The sequence below is a fragment of the Chelonia mydas genome, chromosome 9, assembly GCF_015237465.2.
Source record: "Chelonia mydas isolate rCheMyd1 chromosome 9, rCheMyd1.pri.v2, whole genome shotgun sequence".
Lineage (NCBI taxonomy): Eukaryota > Metazoa > Chordata > Testudines > Cheloniidae > Chelonia > Chelonia mydas.
Genome location: NC_057855.1, coordinates 51,283,109 through 51,307,627, shown reverse-complemented (window position 1 = coordinate 51,307,627; position 24,519 = coordinate 51,283,109). Strand labels below are relative to the sequence as shown.

The 24,519-nt window shown below is 42.7% G+C and overlaps 1 long non-coding RNA gene across 1 annotated transcript in view; it reads right to left on the bottom strand.

Annotated features, from left to right (window-relative positions):
* Positions 1-4,362: 4,362 nt before the first annotated feature.
* The window catches only part of LOC122461853, a 102,091-nt gene continuing 81,934 nt past the window's right edge, over positions 4,363-24,519 (bottom strand). The window contains exon 3 of the long non-coding RNA XR_006284069.1: positions 4,363-4,457. This is a non-coding gene — a long non-coding RNA (uncharacterized LOC122461853). The remainder of the gene's footprint in view (positions 4,458-24,519) is intronic.

The following is a 24,519-nucleotide window of genomic DNA, read 5'->3' as shown; positions in this document are numbered from 1 at the left end:
TATAGAACCATCATAGACAGAAGTCTTTCCATTTACATGATTTGGGATTTGGATTAGGTCCATGCTGACCATAAGCTATTGTTACCAAGAGGAACAATGGAATCTGAATGAAGTAGATAATGTTTGACAGGAGCAAGCCTTCACATTCTCTCCTGCTGAAGCAAAAGGTACCGGAACACACACATTGCTACTGGAGGTTGTGCTGTCTGCTGTGCTGAAGTTGTAACTCACTGCCAATAGCCTTAATTAAAAATATTAATGCTGGACAACTGCTGCTGGAAAGGCCAACATTACATTCCTCTTTCTTTACAATTGCTCTGTAATTGCAATAATTCCTAGGTCTTGGCGAGGATCATTCCCCAAGGCCCCCCTTGCTGGGCCTCAGAGTGTAAAATCCTCTATTATTTTACAGGAACACTCTGCCACCAAGGTGTTAGCACTTAATTAGAAAAAAGGAGAATATATATTAGAAGGATCAATGACAAATCAAAAAGGAAGCCAAACACCTGGGATGCTGCCAACTCTCAGAGCACATAAGCCTACTGCTTGCGAAGAAGGGGAGACACAGGCTCATCTCCTACTGGTGGAAGATTTAAGAGCTGGGAGAGGAGTAGAGATGGACTTAGTGGTGGCCAGGTGAGGTTCTCCCAGCAGCAGCCAGAGTAATGAAGAATTTGTGATGGGTTCACTCAAAGAGACTCCCCTCGAGAGTGTCACTCGATGAGCTGGGATACCACTGAGAACAACCCTCCTGCCAGAACAGGTGCCCCTCCACTCCTGTCTTGCTGAGTTAGACACTCCAGTCAGCTCCAGCAAAGACCCAGAAGTTGGGCCACGCCTCTCTGCAGTTCACTGAAACTGAGATTCACTCAGCCCAGTGGCTTCTCAGTTAACAGGGACTTTCTCAGTGCCCAGAATTCAACCTTTCTGGGAGCCTGAACCCCACATAAATCCATTTTACTCTGTATAAAGCTTATACAGGGTGTATTCATACATTGTTTGCCCTCTATAACACTGATAGAGAGATATGCACAGCTGTTTGCTCTCCCAGGGATTAATCACATAACCTGGGTTTATTAATAAACAAAAGTGATTTTATTAAGTATAAAAAGTAGTATTTATGTGGTTTCAAGAAATAACAGAAAGAACAAAGTAAGTCACCAAGGAAAATAAAGCAAAAACATGGAAGTCTAGCCTAACACATTAAGAAACTGATTACAGGTAATATCTCACCCTTAGAGATGTTCCAATAAGCTTTTTTCACAGGCTAGACTTCTTCCCAGTCTGAGCCCAATCCTTTCCCCGGGATAGTTCTTGTTAGTTCCAGCAGACATCTCAGGTGGTAAGCAGGGATTCTCTCATGACTGGCAGCCCCTTTTGACCTGCTCCACCCGCTTTTATAGCTTTGGCACAAAGTGGGAAACTTTTGTTTCTCTGGGTCCCCACCCCTCCTTCTAAATGGAAAAGTACCAGATTTAAGATGGATTTCATTATCAGGTGACATGATCATATGTCACTGTAAGACCCCTAGTCTCTACTCCCCATGGGCTGGCCCACATGTACACAAGAAGGCTTTCAAGTAACTAAGTCCATTTGCAACTGATTGTTTCTGGAGCACCCTTAATGGCCCCCACGTAATGTGTTTACATCAGTGATACAAGTTTACATTTTATTCTCCTAACTCCAGATATAGAAATAATACATGCAAACAAATAGGATGAACACACTCAGTAGATTATAAGCTTTCTAATGACACCATACAAGGGGTGTTTAGCGTAAAGCATATTCCAGTTATGTCATATTCATAAGCATATTTCCATAAAGCATATGGAGTGCAACATCACAGAGCTCCACCCTTTAAAATAGCTGGGATGGGAGGAGACATGGAAAGAAGCATGGTGCCACCCATTCTCCCAAAATCTAGGAGACGGGGTGGGTCCTGGGGATGAACCCACCCCCTCGTCCCCAAAAGATGGCAGACCTCGGGGAGGGGGCAGTGCAAGGGAGCTCACAACTAATTCGTTGAGCTCATTTCTCCTCCTGCTGCAGTGAGAAGAGCCACAAGAGACCTGTCCGTTACCATTCCTTCCTGGCAGCCTTTGGATCTGCTGTGGAGGGAGGGCATTTCGTGACCCATGCTGCCCCATGCCTGGGGGAGCAGGAGAGTTGTACATTTCAAACTGAAATGGGGAGAGAGACCTGGAGGTGTATGGAGCTCGTCCTCACTGTATGTAAAACAAGGATCAATTGTCGGAAAACTGGTTTTTGTGGGGAGGGATGGGAAAAGGGGGAGGAATTGATTTTTCACCAGAACTTTCTAAACGAAAGAACTTTGTTTTCACTCGAGATTTCACATTTAGTTTTGACTTGACACTTAGTTTCAGCTTTTGTAAATGTGGTTCCTCCCCCACTTGGGGACAGCTTGGGAAAACAGTAAGGAAATATGAGAAAGTGTGTGCCTGGTGGGGAGGATACAGTGAAAGTGGGGAAAATTCCCAGTGGCAAAAGAGCAAAGAACTTCCCAAAACCAAAAAAAGAGGCATTTTAAATCAAAAACAAAAAAACAAAATGTTTAATTTCAAAATGTCAATCCAAAACAAATAAATTTTCACTGAAAAATACAATAAAAAAGTTGAAAACTACGTATTCCTAAGGAAAAAACCCTGGCTGATTAAACCACTTTTTCCAGTTGAAAATTTGTTAGCCAAATTTCTTTCAACCAGTCCTAGAATTGAAGGGAACACTGTCTCATCCAATATGCACCATACCAGATTGTATGGACTAAGATAATAAGATGGAATGAGATATTTAACATAGACCATTACAGAGAACATAGGCCACGCAGGGAATGAAGCACAACTCGTTCCATACATATTTCAATATCTCATGCACTATGAATGAGAAATTCCACTCTGCTTACATATGCATGTATCTGCTTGGAGAGCAGCAGTGTGAAACCTGTTATCATATGCTCATGCTGCTTTTAAAAACTCCTACAGTTTAACCAAATTGAAATGGATTGTCACAGGATCACAAGAAGGTGCATCTGTTATCTACAGACTGTCTCCCTTGCCAAATCTGAAGTTTCTCCAATGCCCACTTAGAGGTTAAAGCCCCTCAGAAATAGGTGAATTAAGTTTTCCAGGCATTTGGGTCTTGGGATAAGAATAAATGTAGAAGCTTTCAGCCCAAAAGGTACAAGGTTGAGAAATAAGCAAATGAAAAAGGCTCTTTAGAATGCAGCTTTAACTACTGATGTGAACACTTGTTCTACATACAGGATGCATAAAAAACTATGAGTGGTTATTTATCCTACCTGACCCTCACTTCTGAAATAATATGAGTTAGGGAGTCCGTCAGGATTCTAAGTAGCATTGGCCCAATACCACTCTCACATAAACCAGTTTTACATGGATGTAACTCCAGCATCTCCAGGGGAGTTACACCAGTGCCACTCAGGAGAAGAATCAGTCTGGTATAATAAATGCTATACTCCTGGACTGGCATTGTAATATTGCAATAGGTTTATTTTTTGAGCTTGGAAATACAGGGGCATTTGTTACCTAGTTATTGACATGTAGGGTCAGATCCTCAGTTGGTGTAAATCGGTAAGTTCCACTGATTTCAGTTGTCTCATTGAAAGTCAGTGGGACTTAGGCACTTTTGAAAATTTCCCTCCTTTATAGTGTTGTCCAATTAAGATCTGTTAGAGACACAAACATCCCCTTCCCTGCTGCAGTGACTGCCTGGATCCCTCCCCACAAAGGAGAAAGTGCACACAACCAGTTACAACCTGAAAGAGGTTCATTTTTGCATGTCTTCTCGGTAGTTGCTGATCCCATGCCAGTTCCATGGTACACGTCCTCAGGCACTATACCCTGTGGCAGCTGCTCTGCTATTGCATGTTGCCCTGCCGTTTCTTTCGGGGCAACTTACCAAGCAGGAGTTGGCTTTGCACTGTACTGTGGCCTCCTTTTGCAAGTCCTGGCCCTTCCCTTGGGCTTTAAGTGATTCTGGAGCATTTGGCCAGACTCAGCCTTACGCTGGCTCCACATCCACCATTCTGCCTTCTTTTCCATGTGCTTTGCACAACGCGGTTAGGGACCCATTGTAGAGCCCTTCCTCGCATTGATGTGCATTTACTTATGTGACTAGCTCCATTAAAACCAACAGGACAACCACTCTTAGTGTGGAAGGGCTCCACGATTGGACACTCAGGGTGCAATCAATAATGCACATAAGGACAGTTATGCCCTTAGCGCACAAGTGGTACTCAGCCATTATGCAGAAAGAACAAAACACAAAACACTGAGATAAAAGGTAATTTAATGAAAAAATTCTACATTACTCCAATATTGTGGTTGAGAGGTTTTACATGCAGAAAGATTAGGAAACTGTAAGGTACACGCAGACGGGAGGGGACAGTAGATTAATCAGTAGTTGATTTTCTTCTGCTGCTGTGGAAACAATAGAGAAGCTGTATGAGAATGGATTTGTCTATACAGTATTTCCTACTATACACAATCCTGGTATCCAACCTCTGTTACCACCCAAACCTTTTCACAGATCATGTGCCTCTACTAAGTAAGGTTTTAACTTTGCTGTTTAAAACTGGTTTTTACCACTTTTCTGCCTCTGCCACCTGCCTCAAAATTTCCTCAGCAAACCTGGCAGTTGGTTTGCATTGGTCACAGACAAGCAAAGTGATGAGAGGGAAGATGCACAACATGTAACAGACAATCTGTAGAGCAGTGGCTCTCAACCTTTCTGAACTACTATACCCCTTTCAGGACTCTGATTTGTCTTGCCTACCCACAAGTTTCACCTCATTTAAAAACTACTTGCTTACAAAATCAGACGCAAAAATACAGAAGTGTCACAACACACTGTTACTGAACAATTGCTTACTTTCTCATTTTTACCATATAATTATAAAATAAATGAATTGGACTATAGCTATTATACTTAAGTTTCAGCTTATACTATATAAATCAGTATAAACAAGTCATTGTGTGAAATTTTAGTTTGTATTGGCTTTTGTTAGTGCTTTTTATGTTGTAAACCTAGGCAAATATCTAGATGAGTTGATGTACCCCCTGGAAGACCTCTGCGTACCCCCTGTTCAGAATCATTGCCATAGAATAACAGAGGTAAGATGATCCTGTGGTTCAAGTAAAAGTTGAAAGTCAGCAAATTTAAGGTCCAGTCTTGACGTTGGCCATAAGGTAACAGAAGAGAACACAGGTCTATAGGCAAACAACTTATCATCTACAGTTCCATTTCCCCATCCCTAAAACTATATAATACTACTACCTAATTTAGGAATCTGGTAAGGATTCATTCTTTATAAAAGGCTTTGAGATCCCATGATGGAAAGTGCTGTAACACTGAGAAGTACTATTTAATATTGTGCTGTATGTTGCCATGAAACAGTCACATCTTTGTTTTCTGTGTACTGCACCTTTAAATTTCTAAGAGCACTGCTTATGCCGCAGAGAGAACAGCTGGCTACTCACACGCTGTGCTTCCTCACAGAGACTTTACTGTTGTTCTTTCTTGTTACTGTTGTCCTTCCTCTAAAATCAAGTCCATTTAGACTGAAGTATGTGGCTACTCTGTGTATGGAAAAGTATAGCAGGTATTTCCCATCACACATAGCCTCAGGCACGAGACTGAAAGGTGTTATTTTATCCCCAACACAACTGACAAAGATGTTGTAATCAAACAAACCTTTGCTCTTTACTTCTTTTAAATCACCACTATCTAGATGCATCTTTGGGTTGGTCAACTGTTGCCAAAGTTTTCTTGGGATATTAGGGAGCTGTGTTTTATCAATGAACTTATAATTCAGTGTGGTAATTTCACCCCCTTCAGGAGGGCTTGTACTTCATAAATTATCTCATTAGATACAGCCACAGCAACAATGCTGCAGTACAGGACTTAACAGAATCTGAAGTAGCCTGTGTGACTGACATGCATACCATTTTAGATGAGTTCCCTGTGAGCTATGCTGGGAGGCAGTGTTGCCTAGTGGCTAGCATACAAGACTGGGAATCAGAAGACTTGGGTTCTAATACTGGCTTTTCCACTGATCTGCTGCAGGTCTTTGGGCAAGTCACTTTGTCTTTCTGTTTCCCCTCTCATGCCTTGTCTGATTAGAATGTAAGTTCTTTGGAGCAGGGTCAATCTCCCAGTGTGCGTGCATGCACAGTGCCAAACACAATGGGATCTGGTCATAGCTGGGGCCTGCAAGCATTACTGTAATAGAGATAAAAATAATAAAATGAAGTGTCCCTTTTTCCACAAGATCCATCCAACACCACTTCTTGATGTTTGACTACCCCCTGTTTTGCCATCACACATGTAGGGGCAGCCAAGCAGTTAGCAAAAGGAACAGGCCTGCAGAGTTCAGTTTCTCATTGACATGGGTTATCACTTTGAGCAGAGGTCTCTGATTTGCAATAAACAAATAACTGATATCAGAAATTAATCTCAGCTATTGAATGCCATGTGAGAGCCAGGAGTGAGTGTTCACTGGTGATGCAAGTTAATTACCACACTGTCACCAGATGTTATGTGATTTCTGTCAAGATCTTATGAGAGGCCCCCATATCCCAAGTCCTCATTTCTGGTGGAAGTAAATGTCACTGAATTTCTGTGTGGTATTACTGTCATGTCATTCTAGGATGAGCCTGTAATGAACGCCCCATGAGTGGTGCTGATAAAGTTATTTTATTCAAAGTAACTTTTGTCTGTGTTTGTCTGTGTTATTACATTACATATTCCAATGAGATATGCCAGGAAATCTGAACTGAATAGTCACCATATGCAAGCATATATATTCTTGAACACAAACTGATTGCAGTGTGTACACCTCATGTGTACAGTTACACCGCAGCCTTTGGTAAGACCTGCTCTATTAAAAAAAAATAATAAACTCCATGGAATGGTAGCATTAGGTATGAGAAATCTGCCTATTGCCTACTTATATTTAGAACTAGTCAGAAAATGACTCCCCACACACACACTTTTTATTTTGGATAAAGAAAAGGGAATTTTTTCATTTTTCTTGAAATTTTTCATCCATTTTTTGGACTGTTTGATGAAGAACCAAAACCCTCTCAAAAACAAAAAATGTTTTTGTTTTCTTCAGTAACCACCTTGGAGGTTTTTCCATTTTAAAACAAACATTTGATACTTTTCAATGAAAATGGATTTTTCCATAAGAATTTTCATTTCACTGAAAAGCCATTTGCCATGGAACAAAATTTGGACAGAAATTTCCTGACCGGCTCTACCTCTCCTCACTGTAGTGCGAGCACCTTCCCCAAAGTAAAGAGATAACTATGTTCTCTCTTGTTTCCCTGCCATCGAGTGTCAAGCGGAGAGGTTTGGGTGGATTTTTTAAATGAATCTGTTACAGCAAGAAACTTGTCCAAAGAGGCGGGTTTTACATGAAGCTCTGTAAGCAGCAGTGAAGTCTGTGATCTCTCATCTTTTGTGCAAGCTAGTTCTATAATTTTGGTCCAGTCCCAGTGACAGTTCTGTCCTCCAAGGTCACAAAACTCCCCCTACAGGATAATAGTTCTGTTCTTCTGGTGGAACACAGCAATCACAGCACACGGGTTATAGACCTCTCAAATATCCAGGACGAATTCCAAGCAAGGCTATGAAAAAAAACAGGACAGCAACCTTGTGTCCAATGTGTCCAGAAGCAGAGTTACGTATAGCTATAGAGAGTTTTTAACCTTTTCCATCCTGTGTCCTCATGTTACAACAGAAAAACAAAAGTCAGGATCCCTCTCTCATCTAGCCATAAAGAAAGGGAGGCTGGTCATGACCCCCTTGGAGCTGTTTGCAACATGTCCACAGCTTGTGACCCCACCCCCCACAGGAAAACAATCCGTGGTGTAGTTACATATGACATGGTGGGTCTATAGCATATATTTTAGCCCCTGCTCAGTGTACTATATATGACAAACAAAAGTCACAACATTCTACGACCTGGATACTTTCTAATGTGCTTTTATATTTCTTATTTCTGTGGAGGATAGTACTACTGTCTAGGATGCTAGAAAATTATTATTTTTCCTTACTGATTTGCCATTTCCATTAAACCATCTTTCCAACTGATTGTGTTTCCAATGGAAGGAAAAACCATTACAGCTCCATTTTATTTACATTTTAACCTGCACCAGCATCTTTTTGACTAGATCATCAGGAATACTTGGAATCGCTTCTGCGCTAGATCAGTAGAGAGAGTTTACAAGGCACACTAAAATGGCAGCAATTTCCCTCCAGACCCCTCTGTATCACACTTTTGCCCCCAACATGTATTCGTTCAGTACAATAACTGTGATGCTGAACACAGGCCAGAGATGAGGGAAAATACTGCATGTGTCTGCAGTTAGTGTTCAGGAGAAAGAGGGACCATCCATATTAACAACAAGGACATGCTACGGCTCTTCTTAAGGAAAGAGACTCTTTAAATATCACTGTCATAACTTTGAAGGCTCTACTGACCCAATGATCAATTATTGGGCAAACATTCTGTGACAGGTTGGGTCACAGAAACTGCCTTGGGACTGCCACCTGGTGTGCTGAGACTATCTCTGAGCCCGTTTTCCCTGCCAGCTTGGGACTCCAGAACCCTGCCTTGTTGAGCCAGACACACTAGCCTGCTGCAAACACAGACCCAGGTCTGAACCACACCCCCAAAGCTGCAGACTTAACTGAAAATGGCTTAGAAAGTGCTCCTGTCTCCAGCACCCAGATACCCAACTCCCAGTGGGATCCAAACCCCAAATAAATCTGTTTTACTCTGTATAAAGCTTATACAGGGTAAACTCATAAATCGTCCACCCTCTATAACAGTGCTTCCGAAGCTATCTGATGTGGGGGACCAGCAATTTTTTTTCCCAATGTGTGCACAGTTCGGCAGCCCATGGCTTGCAGACCAGCACCGGTCCACGGACCACCACTTTGAGTAGCACTGCTCTATAACACTGATCGAGAGATATGCACAGCTGTCTTCTCCCCCAGGTGTTAGTGACTAACTCTGGGTTCAATAATAAGCAAAAAGTGATTGTATTAACTATAAAAAGTAGGATTTAAGTGGTTCAAAGTAATAACAGACAGAACAAAGTAAGTTACCAAGCAAAATAAAACAAAACCACACAAATCTAAGCCTAGTACAGTAGGAAACTGAATGCAGGTACATCTCACCCTCAGAGATGTTCCAATAAGCTTCTTTCACAGACTAGACTCCTTCCTAGTCTGGGTCCAGAAATCACTTACACCCCTGTAGTTACTGTCCTGTGTTCCAGTTTCTTTCAGGCATCTCTTTGGGGTAGAGAGACCATATCTTAGGCCAGCTGAAAACAAAATGGAGGGGTTTTCCATGGCCTTTTATATCCTTTCTCTTGTGTGCAGAAACCCCTTTGTTCTTCTGTGCAAAGTCACAGCAACAAGATGGAGTTTGTAGCCACTAGGCAAGTCACATGTCTATGAATGATTCAGCTTTTTGCAGGCCGACGCCATTATTTAGATGTTAGTTTGAACATTCCGAGGAAAGCTCAGATGTGCATTGGCATCTCCCAAAGTCCACTGTCAGTTAAGTGTGTCTTGATTGGGCACTTACTGAGAAGAGTCCTTTCTCAAGAAGCTGACCAAATGCTTCACTGAGGCTACTTAGAATCAAACACACTGAGGTACAAGTACATAGTGAATATTCATAACTTAAAATACAAAAATAATACACACATACAGACAGCATAATCATAACCAGCAAACTACAACCTTTCCATAGACACCCCACTTGCCCTCCTCTGCACAAGACCTGATGCAACCATAGGACCCTGGTTGCAACAATGATCTATACAGTCACAGTTCATGTCAATAACATCACACATTCCCTGAGAGAGTGTCTCCCAGCAGTTCCGAAGGCCACACAATAACAACCCACAAGATGAATGTGCAAAGCACTGGTCATTGACAAGTTGAATAAGCTAATTAGTTCTTTAAATTATTCAATGCCTTTAAAAACATAATACATGTAATCAGAAAGAGATATTTTGCCTGTGGACCAACTGGCCTACAGACAGCAGTTTGTTTCCTTCAATAAATGCAATATTTCCTGGAATGTCTTGCCAATCTGGCTTAATAAAGGTGTTGGGCAAGAAAGTTAGTTGCCTTCCTTTGGAAGAATCTTAACCTCTACCAAGTGAGAATGGTAGCAATAGTTGCTATCTCTCTCCTCCTTAAATTGTCTCTGTGGCCTAAGCAATGGGATATTAAAACAGGGAGTAGGCGAGGCTGGGAACTTTTCATACATCCCAACCAGAGCTGTAATGAAGAAAAAGCCATCTTGATTCATAATGGGGATCATGTTGTTATCCCTCAGAGAGCTCTCAAAAACAAAGCAGCTTGTAATCCATACCCCATGGCACTAAACTGCAAAAACACCTAACTACCATTCTACCTCCTCCTTGGTAGAATTGTTCCCTGATATACTACATTGTCTTAACCATGTCTCATCTGTCTCCACCAACACAACTGATCCTACAGAGAAACTACTCCAACCCAGATAAGCAGGGTCTGGATGGAGGATAGAACTCCAGAGACAAGCCAAAGTTTGTTCTCAGCTACGGAGAAATGGAGAGAAGCCTGGCTTTAAAAAAGGATGGGCAGGTGGAGAAATAATTAAATCTGAGGCTGATGGGAATGAATTTCCTGATTACAGGGAGAAGTCCTTGTGAGCTGTGCCAAAACTAGAGTCAGAAAGCTATCCTATAATTGCCTTCTCACTATATATAATGGGAAAGGGGCTGAACCAGCCACAACATTCAAAGCAAATCTGGTCATGCAGCATTCCAGGAGTCATCTGTATCTTGTATAGATTAATGGAAGTGTCAGTCAAGAGGTGAGCCATGCTCTGACAGCTCCGGAGAATTATCCTTTGAGTAAATGTTGCCATGCAAACGTGGATTGGTAAACATACTGCCTCGCCTGAAGTCCTATATAAAGACATATTTAAGTGTGGTAGAGGAGTCTAGAATGTGGAATAGTTAAAAAAAATGTACACGCAGGTGTATATATGGGCAGCCCGTCCCATTGTTTGCCAAGTAAGCACTCTTACCAGCGATCTAGCAGACTGTAATAAAAAATCAGGGCAGACAGCACTAAAACCCACACCTGTTAGTCCTGCATATACATATACTTGTGTGGAGGGAAACAAGGCTGACCATGGTGAGGAGGAGAAGGGATTAGAAAATTACACTGGGGCTCTGCTAATGTACCACATAATTTACTAGAGCACCATACAGTATATAGGAAACAGTAATACTAGTAAGGACTGGAGCAAGAAAGGATAAAGAAATGTCCTTCTGGATTTAAAGACTTCCAGTGATGAAGAATCCATCCCATCCCTTCGTAAGTTGTCCCAAAGGTTAATATCTGTCCCTGTTAAAATTTGCACCTGATCTCTGGTCTGAATTTATCTAGCTTCAGCTTCCAGCCACAGGGTCTTTCTACACCTTTGTCTGGTAGACTAGTGAAGATTTCTGATAGTAGAAATCTCTCTAGAGATAGTAGATGACTTGATCACAGAAGTACCAAACACCAGTTAGACTAAAAAAAGATTAAAAGGGACACACCAGGGGTGAAATCCTTGTTCCACTGAATTAAATGGCAAAACTCTCATTGACCTCAATGGAGCCAGGATTCCACCACGTGTCTCTGTGAGGCATTCCAAGCTTGTCTCCATTTTTTCAATCAGATTATACTATGTGACAAATTTGTGTGTTAGGCTAAAGGGCTAAAGAGCAAAGCAAAGGTGCTCCAGATTGAACAATGGATGAGAAACCCACTCATACCAATACAGGTGCCATGGAGGGGCTGGAGACAAGAATTTGAAAATCACCAATATATGAATATTCTCATAGTTCATTTAACTCTCAGTGCTTCCACTTTCCTGTTGAGTCACAAGACAACAGCATCATGCTATTGCATGAGAACTTCCCCACAATTCCAGCTTTTAAGGTTAAGAAGAGTCACCCAGTTCAGCCTTCACTGATTGGCTGAACATCCCCTGGGCTTAGTAATGGTTACTGTGCAACTAATTCCATGTCAAAAAGAGGGCAGCGATTACTGAGCAGACTCTGATAGAAATATAAAAAAATACCAGGTCTGTGCTTCTAAGTCACGGTGCAATAAACGTCTCCTTTTTACAGGATGTCCGTGTTTATACTTCTACCCCTCATTACCCTTTCTCAGCCAGATGACACACATCTTATTCTAGCTCAGTCCTTCTCGGAGCTATGTATTCACACACTGATGGAGCTGAAAACCAGAAGGGACCATTAGATCATCTAGTCTGACTTCCTCCTGTGTAACACAAGCCAAAGAATTTCAGCCTGTTGCCCCTGCATTGAGTAACTTGTGTTTGGCTAAAGCATATCTTCCAGAAAGGCAAGTGCTCTTCCATAAAGATCAGGGGATGGGGTTATAGGCACAATCCTAGGAGAACGAAGTTGAGGTTGGGGGCCTAAGGGAAGAAATTGTTGTAATGAAAAAAATAAATGAAAATGGGAAGGAGGTAAGAGGATTCTGGAGATTTTAGAAATTTCTGAAATACTAGATACAATGTCATTCAGCAAGATTAAAACATTTCAGAGTGAGTATTTTATGGTGAAAGGTAGGCCTGTTTAATCAGGAATTCACCCCTCTGGAGAAGGCAAGACAAGGCCTATTCACTAAATGACAGAGCTCATGTTGGAGAGATGCTCTAGTGCAGTGGTTTTCAACCAGAGGTCCATGGACCCATGGGAGTCCACAGACTGTGTCTACAATTTCCAAAGGGGGGCACACCTCCATTTGAAATTTTTAGGGGTCCACAAATGAAAAAAAAAGGTTGAAACCCACTTCTCTAGTGGACAGAACACTCCACTAAGACTCAAGATACCCAATTTCTCTTTCCAGTGCAACCACAGGCTCTCTAACCTTGGGCAAGTCACTTAATCTCTCTATACATGAGATCCCCATGTATAAAAAGGGGTGATAGTACTTTCCTACCTGACAGGGGTTTTCCAAGGAGAAAATCCATTAATGATTGAAGGGTACTCAAATACAAAGAGATTTGTTTGTCTAGGATGAATTTTTAAACTTTTCTTTTTATTCTTTACAGAATAGGTAATTTAAAACTAATCTATAGATTTAAGAGCCCCTGGGACTAATTCCCTTTTAGAGCTAGCTCTAGTGATATCTTTGGTGTCCCAGAATGGTGAGTTCTGGAACACCTTTAGTGAACAGGCAGTGTGTCCTTGAGGGACTTATCAAAGATGTTTTTATTAAAGCTGAGTTTAAATTTGTTTATTTACCAAATGCTTTAATTGCCTGGTGAGAGCATATAGCACACAGGGTCTGATCCAACGCCCAAGAAAGTCAATAGCCACCAGGCTCAATGACTTTGGATCAGGATCATATTTCTGTGGTTATGTCAAGATTTTAGCTTTCATTTGCAGACTGCACCAGTATTTCCCTCTCCATGGTCCCTCAAGAGCATCCACTCTAGGTCCCAGGTCCTCAGCTGTCACCTCTTTGGGTAGAGATCCTCATCTTTCCCCTCCTATCTAGGGATTTTTCAGACTGCACAGCTCCCTGCCTTCATTATGATACCCCCAGCAAGCCAGACTGCCTGAAAGCCCAGCGTCTGTGCTTTGCTTTCTCCCCAGAGGTTATGAACAATGTAGTTGCCTGCAGTTACAAGTTACCACACAGGACTTTCTAAGCAAGTACATTTATTGTTAAGGTAAAAGCATTACAGAGAAAACATTAAAGAACCTATTCACATGTTAACAAGCTTACCAGAGGTCACCCAAATTCCAGCTCTGGTAGCTGTGAGTTTTGAAGAACCGACAACTGGGTTTTCCTGTGGTTAGAAGTTCAGAACTGTCTCAGAATCAGAACATTGGATTGGCAATTCAGTTATTTCTTTATACAGTTCGGCTGTGATCTCATTTCCGGGAATACATAAACTTTGTATTTAATACAGTGGATTCAAAAGATAGTTAAACTTAGTTCAATGAGGTCTCCCAAGGATATTTCAGGGAAATGCGAAATCAGTCACTGTCCCCTTTAAAGCTATCTTCCCTTTGTGTTTTCTCCTTCCTTCCCTCCCTTGTCAGTCCAGCTCCTTTTTCAGACTCTGTCCACCCTCCCTCCCCTCCCCCCCCCCACACAGACACACACACCCTCCCATCTCTCAGCTCCCTTGCACTTTCAGTGTCACGACCAAATTCTGCTCCCCGAAGGGTGCCCTCCATTGACTTTAATAGTACCTGCACAGTCACATCCAGTGAATGAATTTGCCTATAAGGGTTATATGTCACAACCAGACAAATTGAGGCCTCCTTCAGTCCAGAACAAATGAGACAAACTTCATTAGGATTTCTGAGCCCAGCAGGGCTGGAGTTTGACAGGAGAGAAAAATAAAAAATGAACCAGCTCTCTGTGACCGGCTGGAAAGGCGTGGGTCTCCCTTGACACCCTGCACCATGCTCAGCATTGAATCGCCACTGAATAATACATCTGTGCAAGGAGCCTTGACCATAACTTCTTTGCTTTAGGCAAAAAATGGACTTTTAAAAACTAAAATGAAAACCCTCTTCAAGTAAACTCTGGTGGAGTGAAATTCTGATTATAACCTCATCACCCTGCTGCCTGCAGTCTCCTTCTCTGTTCAATTCAATAGTCTGTCACGCTTGTTACTGAGAAATGAATTCCCTTCACACTGACATTTCATATACTTACTGATATGGCATATAATGAACACTCTGCCAAATCTGTCAGCTTCTTGCAAAACTAACTTTTTATTACTTTTTTTCATTATTTTATTTAAATTTTTCTTCTTTTCTTTAAGAGAGCAATTTAGGATTACAGATATTGGTGTCAGGTCCACCCCTATGGCAGATGTTCACTGTGGTATAAATGCAGAGATTATAGCAGATTAGCAGCTATTGTCATTGTTCAGCCCACAGGAATCTCCCCAGAGCCACCTCAGCATTGCCTCCTGTGGTCAAACAGTAGAAAACCCAACATAGGCTGTTGCACACTTGGCAGCAATATTGCTAATGAGTCAGAGATGCTTAATTATATGGCCCTGATTCAACAATGTAATTAAGCACGTGTGACTTTATGTGCATAGTAGTCCCATGGAATGTGAGTGCCTTAATAGAGGGACAAAATAGGAATGATATTACCCTAATATTCACATCATCTCAGAGGTTCATTCCATAATTGCTGTCATTGTCTGTTTTCTTGTTCAGCACTGGACACAATGGGGTTCTGGTCCATGAGTGGGGCTCCTAGGTTACCGCAAAATAAAACAATAATTAGTAGGAGTTTGACTGTAGCACCTAGGCAGCCCAGTTATAGATCAGGACCCCATAGTGCTAGACGCTGTACAAACAAAGGATCGTGAACCCGTGCGATCACATCTAATGCACCAAGATTTATATTTATGAGTTTGATTTCTCAGCTTGCCCCCTGTGAGGTATTGAATCCACTCAACTGTCATGGACTGTGGTTTAGTCTGAGGGCAGTCAGTACCTCTGATGCTAGAGCACTATATTTAGTGCTGGGTGGGAACTGGTTTTAGGAGATGGCAAATCTTTTATTGATAGTGACACTGTTTAAGAATGACAGACCTTTGCCAGTAACGAACTGAACTTGTCATTCCACCGGGGACTATAGGCCATTCAATAGGACATCACTTGCTCATACTCTATCTGTTCTTTTTTGTCTAGAGCTTCAATCAAACTGAACAAACTTTTCTAAAATGCCAAGAAATTGACAAAAGACACTTCAAATAACTGCAGGTTGACATGGAAAGAAGTAAGAAATGATAAGTTCTCCCAGGAGCATTTTCCTCACTTCTCCTGTTTGACACTCCGCCATTCCACCTTTGTAATGTGGTCTGATGCATTTACTCTCTGCATAATCATTCTTAACATAAGGGGCAGCGAACCCCCCTTGGTAAGCCATTAAAGCATCATAAACTCGAGTGATTTTGAATGAATGCTTACTATTTGATGAAGATGATCTTGAACATGGGACAATAGCCTGTAACCAGCTTGATTGCTAGGGTAACTGCAAGAAGTTGCTGTATTAAAGGGAAGCCACCAACTTGAAAGAAAGCAAAACAAACAAAAATCACATTTTGGTATAAACTCTTCTATCCCTTCCCTGCCATCTGCAATAGTTACAAAGAGCCCCAGCATGCACCAAGTGCTTCCTGGAACCTGGAGGAGGAGTTTCATGGAGTTCACTTCACTCCAGAAGAAGTGAAATTGTCACATTTCAGGGCATCTACACCTGTATTCTCCATCCATGGTCCAGCAAGGCCACCCACGCTTGGGTTTCTGGCTCCCCAGCCATCACCTCTCTTGGGCAGAGGCATGAGTCTCTCTCCCTCCTGACCGGGGTATTTCCAGGCTGCACAGCTCCCTGCCTGCACTCTGAATTCCTTAGTAAAGTCCACTAAGCAGGTCTGCTTTGCTTTCTCTTGAGATGCTGTAACAATGCTGGTTCTGGTGGGACCCAACTGACAGTGCCAATTCAGGACAAATTGCTTAAAGCAGGGCAGTTACAGCCCAAGGCTGGGGTTTTTCCACCTCTAAGGCAAACCAAACCAGCCAGACAGAGAGGACTTCGGTTTCACCCCACTGGCTAACCACAAGTCACACAAGCAATTCCCTTAGACACTCCAGTTTCCCAGTATCACCACCAGTGCCACTCATTATGGGGACAAATGGTTACGAAAACCAATACCCCAGTAAAAGAAAAGAGGTTTTCTCTATCCCAAAGGACTAAGCCCCAGACCTAGGTCAATATACAAATCAGATCTTACCCACAAATCACGCTGTTGCCAATCTTTTAGAATCTAAAATCTAAAGGTTTATTCATAAAAGGAAAAAGATATAGATGAGAGTGAGAATTGGTTAAATGGAATAAATTACATATAGTAATGGCAAAGTTCTTTGTTCAGGCTTGTAGCAATGGTGGAATAAACTGCAGGTTCAAATCAAGTCTCTGGAGTACATCCACAGCTGGGATGGGTCATCAGTCCTTTGTGTAGAACTTCCATTTGTAGCAAAGTCCCTCCAGAGGTAAGAAACAGGATTGAAGACAAGATGGAGGAGCTGCCACAGCTTTTTATATTCTCTTGCCATGTGGTCTCTGCTTTCTTTGTCCCAAAGACAAGTTGTCCATCACATGGAATGGAAAAACCTCAGAGTTCTGTACACAGGCATGTGCCTGCATACCTTGCTGAGTCACAAGGTGTATCTGCTTTCTCTCAATGGGTTAATTGTATGGCCGATGGTCCTTAATGGGCCATCAAGCAGGCTAGGCAGAGCTGACACCAAATTGTCTGGGGTGTCACCCAGAAGCATAGCACAAGTTTCAACTACAGACAGTATAGAGCCAATATTCATAACTTCAACTACAAAAATGATACACATATACAGATAGCATAATCATAACCAGCAAATCATAGCCTTCTCTTAGACACCTCACACAACAATCTTTGTACAATATTTGTTGCAAATATATACCAGTGGTTGCAACAGCGATCTATAAGGTTACAGATTTTGTCAGTAATGTCACAGATGCTATAAACAACATAAGCAGCTCACTCCAAGCAAGCACATTTATTCTTAAGGTAAAAGCATTACAGAGAAAACCATATTAAAAACAATAAAAGAACCTGCTCACATACTAATAAGCTTATTTAAGGTCATCCTCTGCTTCCCCATCTCCACAAGGATTGGGGACCCCCTTGGACAGAGGTCCTGTCCATCGCTGGATCAGAAAGCAGGCCCTGAATCAGTTTAAACTCAGGCTGTTTATCCTAAAGTTCTTTCTTTGTCTACTGATCTCTAAAAAAAATCCAGTTTGAACCAGTATATGCAAGACTGAGTGAATTTGCCAAAGCACCTCCTACTGGGGCTGTACTCCCTTTCCTTTCCTGAATTACATAAAGTCCCTGGCCCACAGTGTTATATACACTCCTTATAGTAAGATTTTACTTAAAGCAGTAAGGTGCGTTCAGGATATTGTCATATCTGTCACAGGGGTATTTAGCAGATCCTCTCTTCCACAGGGCTACTTGTTAATATAGCATCAAGCATGTTAGAGTGATGGCTACCATCTTGGCTGACACACTGGGGATTGAAATGGGGAACTTCATGCTAAAAATGTGAGTCTTTATAGCCTGAGTTGGGCCAGGCTTCCTAGCTAGGGTGGTAACAGACTCCTATTCTCAAAGGATCAGGCACAGAGAACCTGTAACACACATTCACCAGTGACAACTTGGGGGTGGGTGCAAAAGGCTGAGAGGAGACATGGGCCAGAGCACAAAGCAACCTTGTCTGGAACTTGTATTTCTGATATATGTCACTTTGGAAAAGTTAAATTAGTTGCCATTCTAAGCCCTACAGGAAGCAAAGAGAGCTCAAAACCAAAGCCAGGACAAGTAGAGCACAACATGGCACATAGAGGGAGACTAGCCTCCTACACAATGATACCCTCATCTTCTGTGCAGCAGTCACCATTCAAATCCATAGGATTTTACGCTACCTGTTACCACCCTGCAGCATGTAGCCCTGTGCTTATCTCCTGCTCCTGAAGAGAGGGGGAATGGCAGCTCTTCCAGACAGCCCTGTTGGCAAACATTGTCATATTAATGGTGACGACTGTACTTTCTCTTTAAACACAGTCTAAGCAACTGGTAGTATAGTAGCCTAGGGGAATTCTGTCTCAATAACTGTCATGGCAGACAATTCCCCTGGCTGCTATAGTAAAGTCCAGCATTTTTGCAGCTCTGGGAGCAGCTCATTATGTTCTGGGCTCAGTGGAGCATGTTTCCATGGAAACAGACAGGCATTACGTGTCTGTTGACAGCTTTGGATAGTTTTGCTCTAAAATGCTTGCACATATAACAGGTGTATCCAACCTAGGTACCAAGTGACAGCACAAATTTAGAATGGCTAGATAATGAGACTAGTGTTTAATATGGGGGAAGGACATTTTACTTGGGAGGAAGAGGAATACAGTGGCATGATCTTCATTAATACTAATGGGAGACATCTTGCAAACTGCCTGCCACTCCCACCATCTGCAGGAGAAGAGGACCCATCCATTTAGCCACGCAGTATGTCTTGTGAGCAGCAGAACTGCTTCCTCAGCTTACTGCCCACCATGGAAATATATTCCCTGCATGCCTCAGCAGAGATATATCAATGAAGTCCTTTATACAAAGGATATCGACAACTCCACCACTAAGGCAGGACTCTTCTGCTAAGCCCTCCTAGGGATCTCTCCAGCTCAGCTGAAAGCAGTGATCTATTTGTTATGCAGCGGGAAATAATCTGATCTAATTTCTGTTCCTATGGGGAAGTGGAATTTGGGTGGGGAGCAGTTTGAAATTAAGTAGGGGATAAGAGAATCGGGAAATAGTGGACTCTTCCCCTATTTTAGCTTCTAATTAAGCCTGTGATTATTCTCCCCCCGCCCCCGCCAATGAAACAAAAATCTCTCCTATTTAGGTTCTTATACAGTGGTATCTCCTGTATGTGAGCACCAGCCATGGCTCCGTGCCACTCCCGAATAAAGAGAAATATTGAATAACTCTGAATGAGGCCAGGGTCCCATGGAAAAAACAGTATTTGATCATATAATTAAAGACTACATCAACACATATGCACAAGGAAGCTAAATTAAAGTTGCATGGGCAATCTTAATTCTGGCATTTTCTAACTTTTAAGTGCTTGACAACTGTAACGTTGTTTTATCATACTTGTGTAATTTCCTAATTAACAAACAGGCAAAATGCTATCATCTTGACCAACTTGGTTCATCAGCAGGGTTCAGACCTTTAAATCCACAGCACACTCGTCTACGAGTTGAGCTAATGGAGTAACAGGAAGCACTATTAGACTATTCCCCACCCAATAGCTGGAGATGAGACACATCCTTTGCTAATAAGTTTCATGCCCATTTGGTAACAGGAGAGAAATGAAGAGACTTGGGACTCGTGGTTTCATTTCCAGGTTCTGGAAGAGAGTGCTTTCTAGTGGCTGTAAACCCTTCTGCCCCTATATTCCCAATATCCACCCTGCCCCATCCTAGCTCCTATTCCCCTCTCCTCCAATCCATTCCCAGAGCAGCTGGTTCTTGCCCTCTTCCCCCTATGCTTCTATCCTGCCCCACCCCATGCCTATGTAAGCATTCAGTCCTGTCCCTCCCACATGGTTCCTGCACCATTCTGCTCCATCCTACCTCCTGGCCACTGCAGTCCCCCCACCTCTCCCCTCCTGTTTCTCAGCCCTCTTCATTCAAATCAGGCTGTTTTCTCCCCGCTGCCGGAGCACCAGCTGCAGAAGCACTGAGAACACAGGAGAGAGGTGCACCCTGCTCTCAGTTCTAATGCCCGTTGCCAAAGCATCCAGAAGGAGCGAGTGCAGGGAAAATTCTGCTCAGCCCCTGCCGCCCTGGGAGCTCAGCTGCTCTGTGCGAATGGCACATGCACAGTCTGGTCACACACAGGAGCTCTGAGGGGTTGGAGTCTGTAGAAGAAACAAGTTCTCACCAGGGCCAATAGCTTAGAATAAATTTGCTGTTCCCTTGAGCAAGATATCTTGGAATCACTATGAAGCAAATGAATAAGGGTTGAGATTTCCAAATCCAGGTAGGTAATTTAGCTACACAACACCCTGTGACATCAATGGGAGCAGTGTACCTAAATACCCTATAGCTCTGAAAATCTCAACCAAAATCTCAAAAAGTGGGAACATTTACTTTTACTTCTGATGGAGTCTGCAGAGACTGTAGCTGTCCAACTCTCACCAAGTGTGATTCTCGGAGGTTTATAACTTGGTGGCAGATTTTCCCAAGGGGAAAGCAGGGAGTGGGGGCTTTTGCTTCCCAACTACTAGGTGAACCCCCTACTGAATGCCAAGCCTTTCCCGCAAAACATAGAACTGCTAGAGCTTCTTCATGAAAAATCCCCTAATCTCATTCTTGCAAACTGTAGTGCAACTTTAGCTGAAACTTTCAAACAAACAAAACTGCTTGAGGCAGATTCCAAGCATGGAAAACTTCAACCTGACCAGTTAAAGTCTGACACAGTAACAAGCAACTGAAATAAGGGTCTTATAAAGTGAAAAGCAATAGGCAAACTTAACCATGGGCTACTGGCTCCACCTATAGTATGCACATGAATTTGAAAGGCACCCGTGAAAACATTACATAACATCTCCCCAATATATTTTGCTTAGGACTGATCTGAGCGGAGTTAGTGCAGTACCCAGAGCTCACAAGCTTGCTTTACCTGTGGTCCCACTGAACATTTTAGTGCTGGCTGCAGGGTGGGGAAAATGCTTTCAGTGTAGATCTAAGGCTTATCAGACTGAGGACGGTAGGGACTTAAACATAGCAAGTGCAGAAGAAGTAGGTGTATTGATCGCTAATGTCCAGATTCTTCGCACAATAGACATTTCCATCCTAGTCAGATAGGCATACTTCCCCCATCACAGTACAATGAGAACTGGGAAAGAACGATCCATGGGCTAGGACATTAAGCTTGCAACTTGGGAGACCTGTGGTCCATCCCTGGGCCTGCGACAGACTTCCTGTGCAAGTCCCTTAATTTGGTCCATAGATAGAGCACTGGTCTGGCAAGGCCTGTGTGCCCTGTTTGTGCTGATATTCAGCAACTTGCAATAGCCAAGAAAGAACCCAATGCCTGGGAGGTGGCAGCTGGGGTGGGGAAGCTGGTTTGGAATTGAAATTCTGATTTTAAGGTGGGTAGACAGTGCCATAGATGTTTCATTGGATTTTTATGTGTGCATTTGCAGTTCTTACCAGGAATATAATACTTGCTTTGTGTTTGAGTTTATACCTAATAGACATAACAGAGAAAGATGCAGGGAGATTAAAAAAATAAATGAAAACGTTAACAAAAGGTGAAAATTAAGAAAAAAAAAACACCAAAAACACAGACAGGGAAAAAGATAATAAAAAAAGATTCATTAAGATGTTGCTAGGAAGAGGGGAAAAAAAGAAGGGAAAATGCCCGGAGATATAATAAGCTATTAGCCTTTCTTTTATGATGTTTGCTTTATTCAGATCTTGGAATGTATGATTTAATGGTGGGTTTGGTTATTTCTGGTTAAAGGAACATTTCCCCAATTTTTGTCCAGGGAGTCAGGGGTTTTGCTTCCAAAACCTGAGCTTCTTTGGCTGCTGTAGATCACCCAACCACAGTGTATTCTGAAAAACACGCATCTCCCCTCTGCACCATCTCTCCTGTGCTGGGCATTCCTCGGCGTCCTGCTCCCTTTTGTGTCCTCAATGCAGGGGTCTACCAATCAGCCTTTCCCCCAATGTCCTCTTCTCCATGGGGCCATTATCAGTCTATCCCTGCTTTCCCCATGCAGATCTTCAGTCCTTTTCTACAACATCCTCTGAGGGTCTAGGCCTCAACTTGGGCACATATAATGAATCCCGGCCCACAGCATTAACCTCCATTCTAGTCTTAAACGTCTGCAGAGTTCTGCTAGTCCAGCTCACATTAGACATTCAGCTGCCTCTTCTGTTCCAGTTCTGGGACTCTTAAAAAGACATTTATAATCATTGTTCTGGTTTGTACTGCTGGAGCCTAAGGGATTAAAGCATCTTTGAAAATCCCACACTAGGCTATGACTATCCGTCTACTCCAGCTGATTCCAAGCCATCCAATTTAGAACCAAGAGATATGAACTATAGAGCAGCAACAGGCCCACTGCATCCTCCCACTTGAGACTCCAGATGTTGGATTGTGCCGTCACAATTCTCCTGTCGGGGCCCAAAGTGGATAACAAGCAGCGCCTTCTCCCCAGGACTCAGACAAAGCTATTGAACCCTTTCCAAAGAAGATTAAAAATATTCATAGTTTATTAGGTGGATTCCTTTTTGCTCATTTTATTATTCAGCTCAGCTCCAGTTAAACCAATTTAAGCTCCACAACATCAGAGTTATTAAAAAAGAACTATGCCTGTCAACTTTTCATTACATTACTGCTTGACTTTCACCTTGGAGAAAAAAAAAAGACTTTAAAACTGTGTTCAGGTGTAAACCAGGCATGGAAGAGAAGAGAATTATAACACTATCACTACAATGCAGCCTGTGTGGGCCCCCCACCCTGCCTCACCTGCTTGAGCCCCAGGGCGTCAAGGAGTGATTCAAATGAACAACGCCACTGCGCTCTGTTTTCTTATTGGTGTTTCACTTTGACACCGATATGGTTGTTGAAGCCATTGTTTTCCTCCTGGAGGGGTCAGTTTCTCATTGTAGGAGATTCAGCTGGACTAAGCACCTGTTTGATGAAAACAAGTACACTCCAGTAGCACAACTTGCGGCTGTTCACTTGCAGGGGAAACAAATCAGACCAATACATTTTCAGCTTCCTCTTCAGCATGTTTTTTTCTTTCCATCACAGGCTGCAGAGGAGTAAAGCGCCAACATTCTGTGCCCCAGAGGGTTTTCTTTAGAAACAAGCTCCTGCCACATCTAAAGTGCAGCACTTTATGTTGCAAACAATGTTTACTGTCTCATGGAGCACCGCAGTAAAACTATCCTTTACATCCTATTTTCAAGGCATTTCATTTCCTGTTTTACTGGTGGAGTTGCCCAGCCAGCAGGATGAAGGAATGAAAAAGAACCTTTATTGTTACTGATCTGAGGTAGCACCCGTTGGATGATAGGCATTTGCCAGAGATTAAAGAAGGGATGGTCTCTGTACACAGAAGCTCAAACTATGGAACTGGGGTCCATTTAGGTACTTATCTGGCCTGCATCACCATAGTATGTGAGCATTTCACAGTCTTTAATGGGAGGTAGGACAGAGCTATTGCCCCATTTTTTACAGTTGGGGAACTGGAGGTACAGAGAGACTAAGTGACTTTCCCCGAGGTCACACAGGATGCTTATGGGACAGCCGGGAATTGAAACCATGTTTTAGGTGAGGTCCCTATCCACTGGATCGTCCTTCTCTATCTCAAGGCAACAACTGTTGTCTTCAACAATGGCTAACCCTAATGACCTGTCACTTCCCAATGCAGATATACAACAGCAGATGGAATGACAGAGGTCCTGGCAAATATACCTCCCGGGTCACCCACCATTTCCGCATGAAAGCCACCAGACCCTGGCCAAGTGTGAGTAACACAACCCCAGGCCAGCACTGTGGCAGATATGAGACCTTGGAAACATGGTAACTTCAAAACAGCTATTGGGCTGAGACATTGCAGATGATATGGGCACTGAGATTATTCATTAACTTGTGTATCTATAAAGGTTATATGTATCTTTGTGAGCTAGGGATTGTATTCTACTTCATGGGGGAGGGTTACCAAGCTTCTCCCAGGAACTTAAAAAAAATCAGTCGGGGGTTGTAATGAGGCCGAGTGGCCTCCCTCCAAG